The sequence below is a fragment of the Panulirus ornatus genome, chromosome 4 (assembly GCF_036320965.1).
Source record: "Panulirus ornatus isolate Po-2019 chromosome 4, ASM3632096v1, whole genome shotgun sequence".
Classification (NCBI taxonomy): Eukaryota; Metazoa; Arthropoda; class Malacostraca; order Decapoda; family Palinuridae; genus Panulirus; species Panulirus ornatus.
The window spans coordinates 61,531,119-61,553,304 of record NC_092227.1 but is presented as its reverse complement, the minus strand read 5'-3'; the positions used below and the strand labels follow the sequence as shown (position 1 = coordinate 61,553,304).

Below are 22,186 nucleotides of genomic sequence, written 5' to 3'. Positions count from 1 at the left end.
GTGACATTTTCTCACCTCACACACACACACACACACACACACACACACACACACACACACACACACACACTGCTGTGGTAGTGGTGTTTAGCGTTGCTGACGATGATTCACACCCAAGCCAGTCCAGGTTCGAGCCCTGGGGGCGGTAGTCGGCCCTAAGCCATCGTAGCATTTCATCCTCCTCTCAACTCTCATAGTTCTCGAGGAATGGGTACTTGGCTTAGTCTGGCTGGTGTGTGTGTGTGTGTGTGTGTGTGTGTGTGTGTGTGTGTGTGTGTGTGTGTAATTATGTATTTGTAACTATCCATATGAACTATACAGTACGGGTAGGTAGTTTCGTACTCGGGCTTCATCTTTTGAACATTATTATCATACAACTTCTCAGATTTATGTATGCTATGTGCTGTGTGTGTGTGTGTGTGTGTGTGTGTGTGTGTGTGTGTGTGTGTGTGTGTGTATGTGTGTGTGTGTGTCTCGTAGGCGTAAAGACATGGTACATATATACAAGTTTAAGAGACGGGACAACACGAGTGTATATAACTTTCTTCGTCGCAACATATAAGCAGTAATCACACAACCAGAAATTTTGAGACTGGACGAACGTATATATATATGTATATATATATATGTATATATATATATATATATATATATATATATATATATATATATATATATATATATATATATATATATATATTCGTTGCATTTATACTTCCCAGATGTGGTATTATAAACATGGGTTTAAAAATCATCATGGGAATACCAACATCTTGATCGCTTCACCACACTTAGTATTACTGTGTGTGTGTGTGTGTGTGTGTGTGTAGCAGTATGTGAGGCAGGAGAGGCTATGTTGGCTCGGGCTGTCGTCTTGGTGTGTGTGTGTGTGTGTGTGTGTAGCAGTATGTGAGGCAGGAGAGACTATGTTGGCTCGGGCTGTCGTCCTGGTGTGTCCACAACGGGGGTGGCGAGAAACGTCTTGCCGAGGGCTGGGCTATTGTTGCTGACGCTCTTCTAGTCATGTTTGGCATCGGGTGATTCACCCTCGACAGCCCCCGTGGGGAGAGAGAGAGAGAGAGAGAGAGAGAGAGAGAGAGAGAGAGAGAGAGAGAGAGAGAGAGAGAGAGAGAGAGAGAGAGAGAGAGAGGAAGAGGACGGAAGGGCAAAGGACTTAGATCCTTATCCCGTCCACCCGTCTTCCCCACTCACTCCCGTGGAAGAGGCCTCTCTCTCTCTCTCTCTCTCTCTCTCTCTCTCTCTCTCTCTCTCTCTCTCTCTCTCTCTCTCTCTCTCTCTCTCTCTCTCTCTCTCCCTCTCAGTAGCACCCGGGGAGGCACGGAGGGGCCTACCCCCCTCCACGACACAACACGTAACGAAACTAATAAGACGACAACTCCAGGACGCCGCGTCAGTCCAGCGCATCATCCCCCCAACGACCACCGAACCTCCTCCTGCTCCTCCTCCTCCTGCTCCTCCTCCTTCTGCTCCTCCTCGGCAGCAGCTGACCACAGACTCCTTCCTCACGACCACAGACTTCTCCTCTGACTCATTCACAAAACGTCGTTTCATCTCGCCCAAGAGAATTTGTGTGGCGTTCTGATGTATGGGTAAGAAAGTTGAGCGCGCATCACACGGGCGGTGGGAAAACCTTGTGTGTATATATCGAATCTCTTTTTTTTTCTCTCTCTCTCTCGCTGACTTACGGGCAGGACAGTGACCGACATTCATTTTGCCTCGTTAAAAGAGCATAAATCTGGGGGTGTGAGGACGGACGTCGGGGTGGGCATAATGGCGGCGGACGACCAGGATAAAAGGTGGGGTGGGCCCACCAGCCCGGCTGGGTGTTGTGATGGAGGGCTCCCCTACCCTGACGTGAAGTGGCCCACCCTCAGTTGGTCGAGGATAAACTACTTTGTTGTGGCAGGAGGGACAGGCCGGAGGGAGGGAGCGATGGAGGGAAGGTTGAGCTACGAGAGACAGATGGACGGACGGACACATGAAGGAGGATGAGCTAACGTGAAAAGGTTTCAAGAGAGCGTGAGGACTAGGTGTCCCCGCCATAGGCGCTGCAGAAGGTAAGAAACGAAGTAACGTAGCGTGGGAGACGGTCTGCAGGAGAGAATGTAAGAAGACTGTAAGCGAGACTCTCTTGCTGTCTCTCTCTCTCTCTCTCTCTTTCTTTTTCTTCTCTTTCTAAAAGCGACGGAAATGGTCATCTCTTGCGGTCGGGGCACTCTCTCTCTCTCTCTCTCTCTCTCTCTCTCTCTCTCTCTCTCTCTCTCTCTCTCTCTCTCTCTCTCTCTCTCTCTCTCTCTCTCTCCCCGGGTGGACAGCTGATTCACGTGACTGTTTGGTGTCGCCTCCCGCACGTGCTGATGACGGAAGCACTGGGGTTGTGTGACACGCTCTGTTGCGACGTGTGGAGACCTTCCGCAGAGAAATCCAGCAGACGATGTAGTTTATTACTTATCTCTGGCCATAACCATAACACACACACACACACACACACACACACACACACACATACATATATATATATATATATATATATATATATATATATATATATATATATATATATATATATATATATATATATATTATCCTTGGGGATAGATAGGGAGGAAAGAATACTACCCACGTATTCCCTGCGTGTCGTAAAAGGCGACTATGAGAAGCTGGGGCGGGGGGCTGGAAATCCTCCCTTCCTGTATCACTTTCCAAAAGAAGGAACAGAGCAAGAAGCCAAGTGAGTTTTTTTTTTCCCTCTAAGTCTTTCGCCTCTTCTTGAAGCTCCCTCTCTCGCGCGGGAAATGGCCAGCATGTATGAAAATACCTTCTGCGAGGTTGTATCAATGTGTGTTATCATAGTAAAGATAACAGTAGCTTTAAGTAAACATTGGACGTGTAAACAGAACAGCATTTTTTTTTTCTATATGATAAAGCCTGGCAGGAGGGCCCTCCTCCGTCATCATCCACATTACTGACGTCTGTATGGGATGCGTCCACGACCTCATCCCCGGCGGCACCTCCATCCGCGGCGCCTCTCAGGTTCATCTGGCACTTCTGACGCTGCAGGTCGCATGGCAGGACTGTGGGTCGTGGCGTCGAACCTCCGAAGCTTTGGCCGGTGCGTTGATAACGACGCCGTCTTGGGGGGGTCGGAAGGCCTTTCCTGGCCAGCACCAGGGGCTCCTCCCACGTGAGGCCGAGGACGAGGTGTGAGGCGCTGGTGAGGGGTTTCGACGCTGTCGACTCAGGCAGCAGAGGGCATCACCGTCGGATGATGATAGTGTATGTGTGGGAGTCGCTCTCCCCGTCAAGTGACTTCCCTTAGAGACGGAGGGACGCGGGGCTTGTCACCTGCCTGATCTAAGAGCAACAACACCTGCGACATTACCGCTACGTGACTCGCCTCCCAGACGCTGAGCCTGAACACCTCCCTCCCCGTCAGGAGAATAATAAGAGGGTGTGATGACGACGGTCTTGGCTGCGGCAGACCAACTGATGCTACATTCGGGCGACATGGAAGCTTCGCCTGACCGGAAGAACCTTGAAATTAGGAGCAAGAAAATCACTGCCACAGTTCGCTATTCAGGCTCTCCATCTCGTACTTGAGTCAAGTTACATAACGTGACCTGAACTTAGGGAGAACTATGCGTGTATGTTTTCTCGTGTCGACATGTGTGGAGAAAGACGAAGCATTCAGAATATTTTTTCAGCTCATGTTTGCCATCACTGTAAGATTAAGCTTTCGTAAATCCTCGACGCTGAACATTTATCATAGTTGAAGTATATATACGTCTCGTGTTATTTATCCAGCGTCCTGGGGCGGGAAGCGAGATGATGATATTAATGTGACCAGGAAATATGTGGGAGTTGTGGTATTAATAGAGATGGTAACACTGGTAGGCCTCGTAGAAGTACCAGCAGTGGTAACAGCGACAGTACAGGATGCAGAGGTAGTCTTAGTAGTAGTAGTCGTAATAGTAGCAGGAAGGAAAGGATAGGAAGCTCTGAGGAGGACTGGATACGAACGCAAGAGGAGGAGAAGAAGAAGAAGAAGGAAGGGGAAGAGGAGGAGGACGAACAAACATGAGCAGCTTTGCAACTGTGGCATTTGGGAGATGATGATGTAGCAACACAGTTACAGTGGCCGACTGGCTACAGCACCAGCGAAGCTGTGAAATCCTGGGCCACACACGGCCATCATGAGGGTTAACAGAAGACCGTATGAATACGAGAGTTACACGGGGTGAAGCAATCCTGACGAGCTGGTGTAGATTCTGGCATCTCCCAGAGGGGCAAAACCTCCATCTGGTGAAGGCTGTGATCCTCGCTATATTGAGATAACTCCCACAAACCCAGCCAGCCACCTTTGCCTCCAAATCACGAACGTTCGTACTGGAGCCGGGACGAAATAAGGCACTGCCGCTCGTCACTGACGAACAAAATATTCGTACATTGTAAATACTAAAGGCCATCATAATGCTAGACTATGTGCTGTATGTTTAAGAGAAGCAACACACACACAAAAAAAAAAATATTGGAGAAAGCAGAAGACAACGAAGATACATACTGCAGACATGTTCAAGACCTCGACAGCAACACAAATATGGAACACATTTGGTTCTCGCGGAGCCTCAGGCCAAAGAGAAGACCCCCCCAGCCATCCATCGATACACCAGGTCTTCAACTACGTTCCCGGTTTGGATGATGATGACTTGGTCGGCGACAGTCCAGCTCTGGAGGTAATTAAAAAGGGTGTTCTAGACGGTTAGGTAGCTGGGAGAGCTGGTGGTTGGAAACCAACAGACAACGAGAGACACAAACACCCACTATGCCAGGGGATATATAAGTAACATAGCAAAAAAGAAGATAAAGGACATAGTCGACAAACTTTTTCATCTACTTCAATAAACCTGCTGCACACGTCTGTACACTGTATAACTATCTTCTACCTCTCCATTTCCCCTTCCCTGTGCGACCCCTTCCTCTCCCCACTCCTAACTACCCAGTCACAGGAGCAAGCGAGGTCTGGGAGCCGGAGAGATGAGGGGTGAGGATGAAGTACCCAGAGCAGCATACTGCTGTATATTACACTCTGGACGTGGCAGCCTTACTCCCTGTGAGAGGGGTGGGCTGTTATTACTTGATACATACAGAACATATAAGCAAGACGAATGATTTATTAACACTAAGTCATTTCGTGGTCACAGAACCACTCCGTGGCCTGATTATACCAAACACCTCATCCGTCAGAAGTAATGAAGCTATATCATACAACCGAGCAACAGCCTCGTAACACAGACTTAAGCATACTGAGGTGGTATATCACCTCCCACATCTTAAGAAGGCGTTTCTTTAAAAGATGATAATGGACGTGAGCAGCTGTGTGGTGGGCCTGGGGTGAGGAGGCGTCAGAGCACAGACTTGACTGGCGAGCGAGCAAGTCATGCGGATCATGGGTCCACCGACGTTGGCCTGCCAGCAGCCACGTCAGTCAAGGCGACTTGAGTCTCTGCATGACGTAAACACTTACCCCTCATCTCTCCACCTCATCACACTTGAGTATCAGTGACCAAAAGGTCGCGTGTAAAAAAAAAAAAAAAGAAAAAAGCTGACACTGGCTCTTCTTACACCACTGGAAAACGAGAAATGCTTCAGTGCGATGATTTTCCAACAGACATTCATATTGAGATGACTGCAGGATTTACGCCATCGTGGTTACGTCCCACGGGCGACAGACACCATGTATGGTTTTACGTGAGAGATTCTGGCCCGTCAGGATCTGGTGTTTGTTATGCTCCTCAAATTAGCTCGTGACGTGGTGTGTTCTCCTATCCTTCGCTGTGTCCCTTGTCCGCCGCGGGAGTCATAGCGAAAGAATTTGTGTGTGTGTGTGTGTGTGTGTGTGTGTGTGTGTGTGTGTGTGTGTGTGGATGGATGATCTTGCTTGCCCCCGTCAGTAGCCCGTGTTGTGTGGTGGGTGAGGAGGAAGGCCGGAGCGAGGGGAGGCATAGGAGGAGAGTTTTTGCGGAGGATGAGAGTTGTGTAGATGTTCTTGAGTCTAGATACACAGAGGGCCAGGTGTGGGGAGTGTAGCAGAAATGCCCACACGCCCTGACATGGGGCGTGACGTCATAGGCACCCGACAGACTTGAGCGTATATATATATATATATATATATATATATATATATATATATATATATATATATATATATATATATATATGTATATATATCCCTGGGGATAGGGGAGAAAGAATACTTCCCACGTATTCCCTGCGTGTCGTAGAAGGCGACTAAAAGGGGAGGGAGCGGGGGGCTGGAAATCCTCCTCTCTCTCGTTTTTTTTTTTTTTTTATTTTCCAAATGAAGGAACAGAGAATTGGGCCAGGTGAGGATATTCCCTCAAAGGCCCAGATGCTCTGTTCTTAACGCTACCTCGCTTATGCGGGAGATGGCGAATAGTTTGAAAGAAAGAAAGGTATATATATATATATATATATATATATATATATATATATATATATATATATATATATATATATATATATACAAGAGAATGCAAGGAAATTTACAGAAGTAGCCTGAGAGCCCAATGCATTCAATACATAGATAGACGCTTAGTACAGAACGGGTCGTACAGGTTACAAAAGTTGGTTTCAGGGGCCTCATGTATTTAGTGGAGAGTTAGTACAGTACGAGATGGGTCAGCACTCATCCATATGGCCAGTATAATGGTGAATGATGGTGGAGATGGACGGAGGGCACCAGGTATACAGTTCACATACACACACACACACACACACACACACACACACACACCAAGAATGAAGTATGTTTGTATACATGTGGGTAACTACCTGCTGTTATTATCAGTTTGTATAGTACGGGGGAGGGAGTTGCACACTCGCGGGGCCTGCCTCAGCTTGAGAGAGAGAGAGAGAGAGAGAGAGAGAGAGAGAGAGAGAGAGAGAGAGAGAGAGAGAGAGAGAGAGAGAGAGAGAGAGGTTGTGAGGGCCAGGAGCACAGAGCAGCCTTACAGGAGACCCTTGGAGTGTGGTGTAAGGGGGCATCATCAACAAAGCCCAGCTGACAGTCCGGCGCACGAAGTGCTCCTCCCTCCCCCAGATCCTTGTTGCTCCTGGTGCGTCCTGCTGGCTGGCTGTCCTGGTTGTTGGTGTTCCTTTGACAAGCTGTCCTGGTTGGCGTTCGTGTGACGAGCTGTCCTGGTTGGTGTTCGTGTGACGAGCTGTCCTGGTTGACGTTCGTGTGACGAGCTGTCCTGGTTGGCGTTCGTGTGACGAGCTGTCCTGGTTGGCGTTCGTGTGACGAGCTGTCCTGGTTGGCGTTCGTGTGACGAGCTGTCCTGGTTGGTGTTCGTGTGACGAGCTGTCCTGGTTGGTGTTCGTGTGACGAGCTGTCCTGGTTGGCGTTCGTGTGACGAGCTGTCCTGGTTGGTGTTCGTGTGACGAGCTGTCCTGGTTGACGTTCGTGTGACGAGCTGTCCTGGTTGGTGTTCGTGTGACGAGCTGTCCTGGTTGGTGTTCGTGTGACGAGCTGTCCTGGTTGGCGTTCGTGTGACTATGTTCATATATGTATATCATTCGTCTTTTATGATATTATAGTGGTAGATGGATACGCTTGTGTTTGATTTCACTTCATAGGTCTAGAGGATTTTGTCCATGTTCTTTCTCAGTGATGCTTATAAGGTTACTGGCAGGTCGAGCTAGGGGGGGTAATCAACTTCATCCTTCAAGGCAAATGTTTTGGTTAATTCATCCGCTTTTTCATGCATTGTGAGTCCACTCTGGGAGGGAAGCCACAGGAAGTGGACAGTAAGCTCAACATGTGTACTTTGATTATGCCTGTGTTATGCTTCAGACACAAGTACATATTGTAATATGTTTAAGCGTGTTTAACACAGTTAATGAGGAACGAGAATTACTCACAGGGAGACTATCACAATGCATTCGAATTTTTGTTCATCATTTGTATTTGCAGCGTTAATGTGCATTGCCTTGCATTTATCTACTCTGAAATGCACTGGCCACACCTCAGAAACTCCATCCGTTTGCCTAATTCCCCTCCGAATCTTCAGCCAGTCTTCCTCTGACTGGGATGAATTTCCTAATTCCATGTTGCTGGGAAATTTCGAGATTCTACCAGCGAGTCTCGTCTCCTGGTCGTCGACGTAGATGAATAAGGGTGACGTCAGCGCGTCAAAGAGAAGCCCAGTGGACTTGAACGACCTGGAAGGGGACTAGGGGTCTGTGAGACAGTAGTGGGGGTAGAAGAAGATGACGAGAAGCGAGACTTGACATGCATGACTACTGCCTCGTATTGGTTGATGGTGACGTTGTTGGCGACAATGCAGCCCTGGAGATTGTGAGAGGGCGTCCCCCGAGGGTTGACGGTGGCTGAGATAGAACTGTTGTCAGCGCTGACGCTGGTGATAGACTCGTCAACGTACTTCCCTCGAGGAGATGCGTCATATATATGAGCGTGAGGAAGCCACAGAGATTCTATCTCTCTCTCTCTGCTTTGTGAGAGGCCGTGAGTAAGGGAATGAGAGAGGAACCTGGCGCCTTCGACGTCGAGGGTGGCGGAGTCTCGCTGTAGGTTGTCTGAAAACCACAGAATAAGACTTCTCCACAGCCCACTGGTGACTGTTTCCTTAGCGATTGCGTTTTAGTGAACGGATTCCCATGAAGATGGTTAGACGCGTTGGTCTTGCGTCTCTCTAGGTTGCCACAGATAAAGTCTAGGAAGCTGATGAGGCAGTGGGATGTAAGGTCTTCATATTACGAAGCGGATGAGAGTCCATGACTTCTACAGCGTCTGCGTGAGCGCAGTTAGGGAGGAAATGCTTTCACAGAGTAGGGTGGGGGTTAGGATGAAGCCAACGGGTCGTAGCCAACGGGAGACTGTAGGCTTGCTGACCCCGGTGCCGGGGAGACACGTGAGGTCTCTCACCAATCAGTGGGATGTTGTCGACGATACAGGAGACCATTGACGAGACAACAGAAGGCTTTGGCTTGGTCAGGGGAGAACGTGTATGGTTTAATTGGTAGATCAGTAGGGGTCGTGCAGGCTGTATAGCCCTTTGGGCTCAGGAGGATGGTGAAGGCTGGAAGGTAGGCTGGGAGGCATGTGGTGTGTGGATGTCAGGATGGGAATGTCCCTGGGTGGTGGTAGAGAGGTGGTGTGGTCGCTCATAAGCTGAACTGCCTCCTCGCTGGGGAGGTGAATGACGCCGGGGGAGGAGGGACCTCCGCCCTTGTTGAAACCGCTCACTTCTCTCAGGTTCCCACACCAGCGGCTCACGTCGGGCTGTTGCAAGTGCTGCAGCTTGGTAGGGTAATGTGATACTGTACAGGTGTGGGTTATATGTTTGGTCTTCGAAAAGACAAAGTTAGCCTTCATTTATCCTAACATTGAAACGAGTCCTCCTCCGATGCATTTGCCCCCTTAGTACCTAGTCCTCGGAACCATTAAAGGACGGTAAAAGGCAGCCAGCGATAGGAGGAGCCTAACTCTCTTATTGTTACTTCTTTACACTCTATCACATACTCCCACCACTCCTATTTCAGGAGTAGTGCTACTCCTATGTATTGCTGTGTCGGTGTGGTCATATGTGACGCTGTGTAGGTGTGGTCATATGTGTGGCGCTATGTACGTGTAGTCATATGTGGTGCTGTGCAGGTGTGTTCACATGTGGTGTGGTCGCCTGTGGCCACACAGCTGTGCTTGTGGTGCACCAAAATTTCGAGTGACGGGTCTGGTCGCAAAACGTGGGACAAGAGGCCATAGCCAGGAGGAACATACCCGTCAGGATGGTGCCGCCCGGGGCTCCTGGTGACACCTGGTACCACACACGAGAGAGGAAGAGTTCATGAGTCAGGTTGAGGTGCTGCAGCAGACGCTCTGACGTAAACAATGATAAAGAAATTGACACAGAGTATAATGTTTCGTGTCTGTCTGGCTTTGCACTTTTGCTTCTATTTACTTTAAGTACATAACACTTTCTTTATATAATTCAAGACTTTGCCTAAGATTAGAATTTGCTCTTGAACAATAAGTGACATTAACTACAACATGTAGATTATAACTTGTGTTGTGCTCTTGGCGGTCAAGTTATTAAATTTACGAAAGTCATGATTTCAAGTTTCCGAACATTGTACAGACTTTGGAAATTAGCTTTACAGACCATTGTAGAGTTTACGTGTCCCTCCACCCTTCCGTGACCTTTGGAAGACCAGTAAAGACGCTGGTTGTAAAACTGGTCATATTGATTCAAGTGCCTCACCAAAGAAAAGTGAGTTGTAAAAGAAAAGAAGGAAAATCTAAACAATTTGGCAACATGTAAAAAAGAGAGAGAAGATTAAGAATCAGTAATGTTTACTGATGTTTGAATAAATGTTGTATGATTAGAGTCTGTGGAAGACTTTGCTAGAGTCGTAAGATTAATGTGAGAGCAGTGTTGTACGTGAAGATAATGATTATCATCTATCTTGGATTATCTGCCTCCGAGCAGACTGATGCGTCTTCCTGTAATCATTGGTGTGCACATCTCTGTCTAATGTGTATGATGGTGCCCCGTGTGCAGCGATGTATGCGTAGCTTTGTATGGAGCGTCCACCCACACCCTTGCTTATGGCAGAGGTGGACTGTGGTTGATTAATAGGTGATAGATAAAGTGCCGCCTGCTGGGTGACGTACACGGCCGTGAAGTTACTTGGCTCTGCCAGGATGACCCACGGGGCTCGTGTGGTAGATCCGTGAGGCTGTAGCTTACTGCTGTGGGACGAAATATGGGAGAGAGAAATTAAGATAAGGAAGGACGAAGCGAAGCTTCAGTGGAGGGACTGTGAGACAGTGTCGTTGGGCAACTGAACACGAAAGTTGAGGCATCGTCCCGTGATGTGAGTGTGTGTGTGTCGCAAAAGTGTGACTGGAAAGTGGAGCTTATGGACCAGTGAAGAGATAAGGGTTTGAAAGCCAAAGTCGTACGGCAGATCAGAGAAAAACCAACACTGAAAGTCAACCGTTCATGACAGAAGATGAATGTTAGACCTCAGACACAGGCACAGTGAGCTCTTATGACAGAAAGTATCACAAAGTAATCATAGCGACTTTCTTATGCAGGAAGGAACTGAGTGTAAGACACCTCTCCCTCTAACCATCCCTACACCCATCATCTTCCTCCCTCTGTCCTCTATCCCCTGCCCCTGCTGTAGGACCTCCTCTCCTCCGTGGGCACAGAGGGGTATATCATGCAATCGAAAGGTTGCGTAAATACCTCCCACTCGAATGTACGACCTCCAAGGCAGGCATCTGACGACGACTAGTGCATTAACCGTACGACCACCACCAATGCAAGGACTGTACGACCACCAGTGCATGGGGGGTTTGGGGGCTTGTGGCGGCTGCGGGAGGCTGAGTAAGTCGCGGGGTCCCGGGGCGGCGCGACGCTGGTGATGGATGGTTCCCGCCAAGCACGCAGCCAGGGGCCCCGCAGCCTCGACCCGGGAATCCCTCATGATCCTTCCCCGCTAAGAATACCAACCCTCCTACCTTCCCTACCTACCTACAATACCACACTTACCTACACTTCCCTCCCTCCCGCTACCAATAGTGTCCTTCCTACCTACCCATAGTACCTACACCTGCTGCTTAGGCCTACCCTCTCCAGGCGACGGTTGGGGCTACCATCGGTCACAATCAAGGCTGAGAACTAACATAATACACCGACCTTACCATCACAGTCAGTAGCACCCTGGCCAAGTCCGATCCGTACAGTTGCCATGCATGGTGGCACCGTGGCAAGCCTCTGCTCGTCAAAACTGCCTCGCCCACGGCAACAGGCTTGGCAACCAGATTTCTTACGCAGTGGCGTCCCTCTGGCTCCCGTACGGTAGCGATGAGCGATTATAACTCGACTGGTATAAGAACTCCGTGACCCGGGTCTGAACCAACCAGCGTAACCCCTTTGAAAAAAAAAAAAAAAGGCCTCTTACACGCAGTATCTGAACTTCCTGAGAATAAGAGAAGATAGTAGACCAGTAACTGAATCTTTTGTTTACAATGACATCTTCCCCCAAAAGTGTTGCGTGTTGTTGGTCGTGTGGTGTTACGATGGTGTCGGGAGGTCATCGTTAGGTCGTTTGCAAGGAGGAGATGAGACCTATGCCCTTCGCTGTGTGGAGAGGAGCAAACACCTCTGTAAGATTATGTCAAGTGGAAGAAGATGACGGTCCTCTCAGCTGTGATGTCCTCACCCCTCACCCTGCCATCGTACCTCACCCTTCACTTGGCCATGACACCTCACCCTTCACCCTGCCATGGTAACTCACCCGTCACCCTACCATGGCACCTCAGCCTTTACCCTGCCATGACACCTCACCCTTCACTTGGCCATGACACCTCACCCTTCACCCTGCCATGGTATCTCACCTTTCACCCTGCCATGGTACCTCGGCCTTTACCCTGCCATGATTACCACCTCACCCTGCCGCGGTGTAAGTCTTTGCAACACAATAATAGTATTATTCACGACATCACAAAAACAAGAAGAGTAACCCAGCCATCACCAGCGGAGCCCAGTGTGTGTGTGCTCTGCTGTACTCCTCGTACGTCAGCGGCGAGCCCTCGTCCCTCGATGCTGGGGGCCGCGGGAGAGAGGAAGGAATCTAGGGCTGGAGGGAGGGAGCATTGTGGCGTCCTGGCTGCTTGAGAATATGTGGCCCTTCACGATGCTTGTTGCATAAGGTGATGCAGGCTTCCCCCTTCTTGACCTTCTGATGGTGGTACAGTTCGTCTTGCTGCTGGTTGAGATCTGGTCTTGGCGCAGTTGTTGCTCAGAAAGGACAAATGACACACGTCTCATTTGTTCGTAATGTAACCACTGGACGATGACCGTTCGTTTGTCCGTCAGTCCGCCTGTCTGTCTGTCTGTGACCAGCCACTCGGCGAAAGTGGTCTGAGACCAGCCACCGGGCGAAAGTGGTCTGTAACCAGCCACCAGGCGAAAGTGGTCGCCCAGATTTCTACCATATGTTTCCCGGCTGAACGTTACCATCCGTGCGAGTTGATGTTGACGGTACGACCCTGGGGTATGATGACGGTGTGGCCTTTGACCTGACCTCTAAAGGTCAGGCACATAGAATCGTACCGTCGTGTTCAAGAACCGTACTCAAGGGTCTTATATTATTATCATTATCATTATCGTTATCATTTTCATTATTATCATTATTACTATTATCATCATTAAGATTATTATTGTTATTACTATTATTATCATACACCAGGACCTCTTATATGTGACTCCTGTTGCACTCCACGCAGGAGCAGGGAAACTATGGACTCCTTTGGAATGAGAAGGCCCCTATGCGAAACTGTGTACCCCTTTCCGTCCGTCCAGCATGATACAGCTTCACCGAAAGTGACATATCTAGTTTGGTTAACCACTGGTGAATATATACACGGAGTTCGGTAACACCGTCTGAAATTAGAAGAGAAAACATTACGTAACGTAGTTTTGTGTGGGATGTTGCCTACTGTACAGTACCGAGAGAGACTTCAACACTCTTAGAGACCCATCATTATCTTTTTTTACACTGTATATAATTACGTACATATTTTAGTATATTCCTCTTTCGTATTTATCCATAATTCTTGCGATAATCTTACACGCCAGTCTTGCGTCCTGTGTTCTATCATAGCAGACTTGCTGCAAGGACTGGTAAGTCAGATGTCAGTTAAACCTACGAGCCCCTCTTCCATAAGGTTTTCTGTCATGGCACCATACGTGTGCCACTACCACACCCCTGCTACTGACCGAGGGCTCTTGCAGTTCGCTGGGGTTGTATCCCCGGGAGGCGACGTCCGCTTTCTGTAGAGATGAGTAATCTCATCCCCCATAAATGGGTGAGCCTGGCAGAAGGGTGCATTTTCAGGGCACACCAGTCCTCCTCAGGGTTCGTTAAGTCCCCGATCCTATCCTAGTCCATCGTCCAAGCACTATGGCCACAGTGTGGGTCTGTAGGGGAGACCTGCACGGGACGACGCAGGTGTGAGTAGCGAAGATCCTGGTGTTGACGGCTGGAGGCCTGGAGGACTTACTGCACACGAATCCTGACGGAGGAGGTTGTTTGTTGTGTCAGTCACCCGTCTAGACCACGATGCATCATGGGGTCCAAGATCCTCCTGTAAGATGATGTTACATGTTCGAGCTGCACGCGGGCGGGGGTGAGGGGGTTCGAGCTATACTATAAAAAGGTGCTTCTAGTTGATCGTCCCCTGTCTGTGGACACGGCGAGGAAGTTGCCAGACAAACGACCAATAACAGACATACATGGTTACCAATAATTCATCTATTTCCGTGGTTGGACAGAAACTGCCCGCTGCTGGCGTGAAATATTCCCGGGAAAAGAATGCTTCACTGTTGAGCGGAAGGGTTGTGCCGGAAATATGTGAGGTATGAAAAGAGAAAATAACGGAGTGAGTGATTGTACCACTGAACAATGCCATCCGCCGTTTAGGGTATGGCGGCTTGTGAAGGAGTGGTGGTGGTGAAGGACAGTGAGCTGGTCAGGGAGCGAAGTGGTGGTGATGAGGGCGCGTGTGATGGACAGGGAGGGAGGACGTGGTGAAAGCGAGGTAGCCAGGCAGAGAGGGATTGTTGGTGGTGAGGGAGGGTGCGTTATCCCTACGCAAAAGGGAAGAGACTATTGCCTGGAGGACTTAAATGAACAGACAGGGAGGGTTCAAGCTGTGGTACGTCCCTGTCAAACATATGAGGAGTGGTCAAGCTGCGGTCCATTCCTCTCAAACATATGGGGGAGTTGCCAAGCTGCGGTGCATCGCTATCAAACAGACCGAATGCTAGATATTTCGGCGCCACATACGCATTATCTCACGCTGTGCAGTTAGCATTAAATGAGAAACTACAATGATAATGTGAGATAATTGTAACAGTTCCAGACGAGCGAGTCACGGTCCGCCAATGAGAGGGGTCGGGTGGCAGGACGCTGCTGGAGATTGACGTAGGTAGGAATTATGGGGAAGATGGTAGAGCGTAGACGAGGAGGAGGAGTAGGAGGAGGAGGTAGTGGTTGCGTGAAGTGGTGGGTGGTGGTGGCAGTTGTGGAGGAGACGTAGATGTGAGGTGTGTGAGTGGTGGATGATGATGCCATTAAGGAAGAATGTAGCAGGATTGAGGGTAAGGTAAAGGTAGGTAAATATTACATATACTGTTGCTGGTGTACGCTGACACAAGCATTCTTGTTTCCTGTTATAGTAGGAGTCGACACGTTTCGGGCAGAGACATGAGCCAGGTGAAGCGGTGTTGGTTGTAGAGTTGAAACATCGAGTTTATCATCAACGAAATGCACAGGATAGATCCACCTGAGGTTCACGGGTGTCTGTAGACCCGATTCCCGAAAGTGAACATACTGGAAAAGAGGAGGGAACCCCCTGATCTGCTCACGCTGGAGGGAGGAGGGTAAGAGGAGTTAGGATAACTTACGTAGAATTTGCCAATGGGTCCACCGTAATGGGAACACATATCAGTTCCCATCAAGTATTCTGCGTAGACATCAAGACAGGAGAATACATTCTTTAGAAACTCTCAGGGAAGGAGAGGAAACATTTCTTAAGCTACCGAGTGGTAGAGATGTTGGCCAAGCTGTGGCGAAGTGGATGTCATGAAGTGTGAGGTTAAGGGATGGGACGACATGAATGTATGTATATCACTCTCCCTCCACGTATGGAGAGGTTATCATCACGCACACGCACGCGCGAGCACGCGCCTCTGTTGGCTCCTCCCCTTGGCCTCATCCTAGAAAGTGAAGCTCCCGTATATATAGATATTTATGCTAGCTGAGACGGCACGGGCAACTGAAGGCCGAATCGATGTTATTTTATTAACTATATATATATATATATATATATATATATATATATATATATATATATATATATATATATATATATATATATATATATATATCCTAGTCTCAGCGATAACCTATTTTATGGACCAACCCCTCGGGTCCATCATGTGGGTTGAATGTGGACCGACTGCCACAACTAGGACTCGAACCCCTGCACTCGATCTTGGGCGGCACGTAAATGCGTCATGGTCGGAAACACTAACCGCTACACCGGCTGTTATTATGCCAACATTACCCGTTTGTTTGATTCTAAAGTATTATTGTTCGTTATAAACACAACTCCCAGAATCTAGAGTATAATTTCTGGGTTATATATTTAGACCTAATACGTCGACCTGTGTATGAAAATCTCTTGTCCATAAGATTCTAGTTAAGTGACTTAAGTTTAAGCATGGCAGGTCTGCAGTACCCATGTCCAGCAAGCATGGATCGTTATCTGATGATCAACTGTATTTGACACGCGACAAATGTTTACAGGAGAAAAAAATAACTAGTCTGAGAAAACTTGGAGAATGTTGCCTTCATCATCCTGTGGGAACTGAATGCTCTGTGTGATCTCGACAATGTTCTTCCCCTACGTTCTAGTCATGGTCAGCCAAGTGTTATTCAGCCCTGGAGCTTCGGACCTTGTGGTCAGCAGGGAAATTACGAGAGGAAATAATCCAGTCCTTCACCACCATCTGGTCCGCCATCCTGAGTTCTGCCGTCTCCCTACAACTCCACACAGACACGTCTGAGGGGGACTGCTTCTGGACAAGAGGGTTCGCCAGTCATTCACTTCATCTCCACAACGCTGACTCGTCCAGTGACTTCGTCTCCCACTGGGTTCTGACAGTCGATGTTGCCTCCAACGCTGACTCGTCCAGTGACTTCGTCTGCCACTGGGTTCTGACAGTCGATGTTGCCTCGTATCATAAACGTAATGTTTAATTCTTGTAACGATGAAGCCAGGCTGGGAGAGCTTGAGCTGCTGTATCGTCTCCATAAGGACTGGAGGTGTTCCATCTTGTGTCGAACTCGACGTCTTTTTTACAGCCTCACGACACAGTAGCTTATGGGAGAAGCACACACACACACACACACACACACACACACACACACACACACACACACACACACACACACTGAGCCACTTGTCCCTGCCGCCGAGTCTTGATCGTTGGGGTAGTGGTGGAGGCGGCAACCTAAAGGTTGCTATTACAGATCCCTGGCTTGTCCATGTCCACCACGTTTTGATAATTTATCCTCATCAACCTTGAACGGGTGACGAGAGTTGATGGACTTCATACCTACCATTAGATGGAGCTGCTCCCCCGCCTCTCCTGCCGTGTGATGATGCTCGAACTCGCATTCATGACATTTCTACACATCGGACCGACTGCATGGATGGAGGGAGTCATGATTCAACCGTAGATGATCCGACAGCGTCACACTGGTGGGGGAGGCCTCACGCGTGACGCCGCAAGGCTGTGTCGCCTGCAAGTTACACCGACGCGGCAACGAGATGCGACACGACACGAGATTCATCTAATTACATAGCCAGGGTCGTCTGGTTTGTGTCACCAGCTCCCCGAGGCGTCGCCCTGATCCCTCCTGTGTTAACGCCAGCCCCTGAGGCATCCTCCTGTTCCCTCCTGTGTTAACACCAGCCCTTGGGGCGTCGCCCTGATCCCTCCTGTGTTAGCATCAGCGCTTGAGGCATCGCCCTGATCCCTCCTGTGTTAACACCAGCTCCTCACTGTTGCCTTGAGGAGCACCCTGCTGGCGGACGTGGAGAGAGGGCGTGGCTCCAGCAGGAGCAGCAGCAGATGGTACTCATCAGGGCGGTACCCACCAGGGACTGCTACCCTTCACCAACTGGGGACGTCCTCTGGCCATCACCAGCCAGGGACGTCCTCTGACCATCACCAGCCGGGGACGTCCTCTGGCCATCACCAGCCGGGGACGTCCTCTGACCATCACCAGCCGGGGACGTCCTCTGGCCATCACCAGCCGGGGACGTCCTCTGGCCATCACCAGCCGGGGACGTCCTCTGGCCATCACCAGCCGGGGACGTCCTCTGACCATCACCAGCCGGGGACGTCCTCTGGCCATCACCAGCCGGGGAGGTCCTCTGGCTATCACCAGCCGGGGACGTCCTCTGGCCATCACCAGCTGGGGACGTCCTCTGGCCATCACCAGCCAGGGACGTCCTCTGGCCATCACCAGCCAGGGACGTCCTCTGCCATCACCAGCCGGGGACGTCCTCTGGCCATCACCAGCCGTGGACGTCCTCTGGCCATCACCAGCCTCTTCACTCGGTCCTTCCTCCATTCATCTCTGTAGCTCACAGTTGTTTCATTCAATCTTAATTTATTTTTTTTCCTCCTCCTTGCTGCGCCTCACCTGCCTAACGCAACGAGACTTGGTGGATATCTGGTCCGTGTGCCGTCCTTGTGGTCGTAACACGGCCAAGGTTCTCAAAAACGCCAAACAATTTTTGTTTGAAGAGTCACTTCGTGGTTGCCTATTACCCACCTAGTCATTGCCTATTATCATCAGACTCTTGCCTGTTGCATCAGATGCTTGCCTATTATCCTCTCAGATTCTTTGCCCTATTATGATGACCTTGTTGCCTATAGCATGTCAGCTGGCAGCCTATTATTATCGAATCGTCGCTCGGTCTTACGACACAGTTGCTTCCTGTCGTAAGATCAGTGCCTATTATCACCAGATTCTTTCCTATTATTATAAGATTGTTGCCTGTTGTCATCATACTGTTGCCTATTATCATCAAATTGTTGCCTGTTGTCATCATACTGTTGCCTATTATCATCAAATTGTTGCCTGTTGTCATCATACTGTTGCCTATTATCATCAAATTGTTGCCTGTTGTCATCATACTGTTGCCTATTATCATCAAATTGTTGCCTATTATCATCAAATTGTTGCCTATTATCATCAAATTGTTGCCTATTATCGTCAGATTGTTGCCTATTATCATCAAATTGTTGCCTATTATCATCATACTGTTGCCTTATCATCAAATTGTTGCCTGTTATCGTCAGATTGTTGCCTATTATCATCAAATTGTTACCTATTATCATTAATTTGTTGCCTGTTATTATTTTGTTGCCAATTATCATCACACTGTTGCCTATTATCATCCTAATGTTGCCTATTAACCCTCAGATTCTTCCCTATTACCATGAAACTCTCACCTTTCCCCTCACACACCCGTCATGTCACCTAATATTACATAACCAAAAAAAAAATTGTTGAAAGACAAGAAAAAAAAGAATGACATTTCAGGAAATGTTAACTGGCTGCACATACGAAGAATGTCAACATGATTACAGGGGGAGCCGTAAATACACCCCTCTCTCTCTCTCTCTCTCTCTCTCTCTCTCTCTCTCTCTCTCTCTCTCTCTCTCTCTCTCTCTCTCTCTCTCTCTCTCTCTCTCTCCCCACTCGTGGCTCGGGCGGGGCGAGCGTTAATCTCCATATGCGGGATTTCGTCTTTATCGCCTCCAAAATCCCAATCCTTTGTGGGATTTCGTCTCTATCGCCTCCAATCTCCCAATCCTTTGTGGGATTTCGTCTCTATCGCCTCCAAAATCCCAATCCTTTGTGGGATTTCGTCTCTATCGCCTCCAAAATCCCAATCCTTTGTGGGATTTCGTCTCTATCGCCTCCAAAATCCCAATCCTTTGCGGGATTTCGTCTCTATCGCCTCCAAAATTCCAATCCTTTGTGGGATTTCGTCTCTATCGCCTCCAAAATCCCAATCCTTTGTGGGATTTCGTCTCTATCGCCTCCAAAATCCCAATCCTTTGTGGGATTTCGTCTCTATCGCCTCCAAAATCCCAATCCTTTGTGGGATTTCGTCTCTATCGCCTCCAAAATCCCAATCCTTTGTGGGATTTCGTCTCTATCGCCTCCAAAATCCCAATCCTTTGTGGGATTTCGTCTCTATCGCCTCCAATCTCCCAATCCTTTGTGGGATTTCGTCTCTATCGCCTCCAAAATCCCAATCCTTTGTGGGATTTCGTCTCTATCGCCTCCAAAATCCCAATCCTTTGTGGGATTTCGTCTCTATCGCCTCCAAAATCCCAATCCTTTGTGGGATTTCGTCTCTATCGCCTCCAAAATCCCAATCCTTTGTGGGATTTCGTCTCTATCGCCTCCAAAATCCCAATCCTTTGTGGGATTTCGTCTCTATCGCCTCCAAAATCCCAATCCTTTGTGGGATTTCGTCTCTATCGCCTCCAAAATCCCAATCCTTTGTGGGATTTCGTCTCTATCGCCTCCAAAATCCCAATCCTTTGCGGGATTTCGTCTCTATCGCCTCCAATCTCCCAATCCTATGCCTGATTATCGACTTTTCACAAGAAGAAGAAAAAGATTTGGAGTAATTATTCATTATTTAGGATCTTCCATTCTCGTATTCTCAAATCAGGTTCAATATTTCTTTATTTATCTGCTAACTGAACAGTTCACTTATCGATAATTGCCTAGCGATTCTTTCGACCTGTTTTTCCTGTGTTTGATAATTAGATTACAACGGTTTAGCTGTACGATAGCCAGCCGTCGTATCTCTAACGGTACGATGAATCGTCTAACAGTTTAATATAACGGTACGATAAATCGTCTAACAGTTTAATATAACGGTACGATAAATCGTCTAACAGTTTAATATAACGGTACGATAAATCGTCTAACAGTAGTATAGCGGTACGATAAATCGTCTAACAGTTTAATATAACGGTACGATAAATCGTCTAACAGTTTAATATAACGGTACGATAAATCGTCTAACAGTACAATATAACGGTACGATAAATCGTCTAACAGTACAATATAACGGTACGATAAATCGTCTAACAGTACAATATAACGGTACGATAAATCGTCTAACAGTACAATATAACGGTACGATAAATCGTCTAACAGTACAATATAACGGTACGATAAATCGTCTAACAGTACAATATATCGGTACGATAAATCGTCTAACAGTACAATATAACGGTACGATAAATCGTCTAACAGTACAATATAACGGTACGATAAATCGTCTAACTACAATATAACGGTACGATAAATCGTCTAACAGTACAATATAACGGTACGATAAATCGTCTAACAGTACAATATAACGGTACGATAAATCGTCTAACTACAATATAACGGTACGATAAATCGTCTAACAGTACAATATAACGTACGATAAATCGTCTAACTACAATATAACGGTACGATAAATCGTCTAACAGTACAATATAACGGTACGATAAATCGTCTAACTACAATATAACGGTACGATAAATCGTCTAACAGTACATTATAACGGTACGATAAATCGTCTAACTACATTATAACGGTACGGGTTGAACGCCTTAGGACGTAAACCTAACAACGGGAAACGCTTCAAAAACGGTAGGGTTTCAACAAAAAGGTGAAATCGAAAAAGGAAAGGCAAATGTCTTCAATTGGAGAAATCTTTCAGTGAAGGGGGGTTTTAAGAATTAAGAAAGTTTTTCTCCCGAGGAAAAATGAAACCCTACAGTAGTTGGAAAGTCCAAGTACTTTGAACTCTATAGTTGGTAAAGCTAACAATATGAATGATCTAACGGTATAGGGTTTCTAACAATATGGAGAACGTTAAAAGTATGGAGAACTCTAACATTATGGAAAACGTTAACAGGTGGTAAACGCCCAAAAATGTGGGAGAACTCCAACATGTGGGAGAAAATTCTAGTTGTTGGAGAACGTCCAACAGTATGGTAGAACGTCTAACAGTGGGTAAAACGCAACATGGGTAAAAAGTCTAACGTTTGGTAGAAACGTCTAACGTGTGGTAAACGCCACCCCTGTGGTAGAACGTCCATTAAAGGGAGAAACGTCCAACATGGGTAGAACGCAACATGTGGTAGAACGTCAACGTGTTGGTAAATGCCAACAGTGTGGTGAACTCCAACATTAAAGGTAGAACCCAACAGTGTGGAGAACCAACAGTGTTGTAGAACGCAACTTTGGTAAATGTCCCAAAGTTTGGGAGAACGTCCAACAGTATGGTAGAACGTCCAACAGTGTGGTAGAACGTCCAACAGTGTGGTAGAACATCGAACAATGTGGTAGAACGTCCAACAGTGTGGTAGAACGTCCCAACTGTTGGGAAAATCGAACAAATTGGTAGAACGTCAACAGTGTGGGAAACTCAACGTGGGTAGAACGTCAA

The 22,186-nt window shown here is 47.9% G+C and overlaps 1 protein-coding gene across 1 annotated transcript in view; it reads left to right on the top strand.

Moving 5' to 3' along the window:
* The window catches only part of LOC139766587 (protein APCDD1-like), a 440,210-nt gene that overhangs the window by 370,458 nt on the left and 47,566 nt on the right, over positions 1-22,186 (top strand).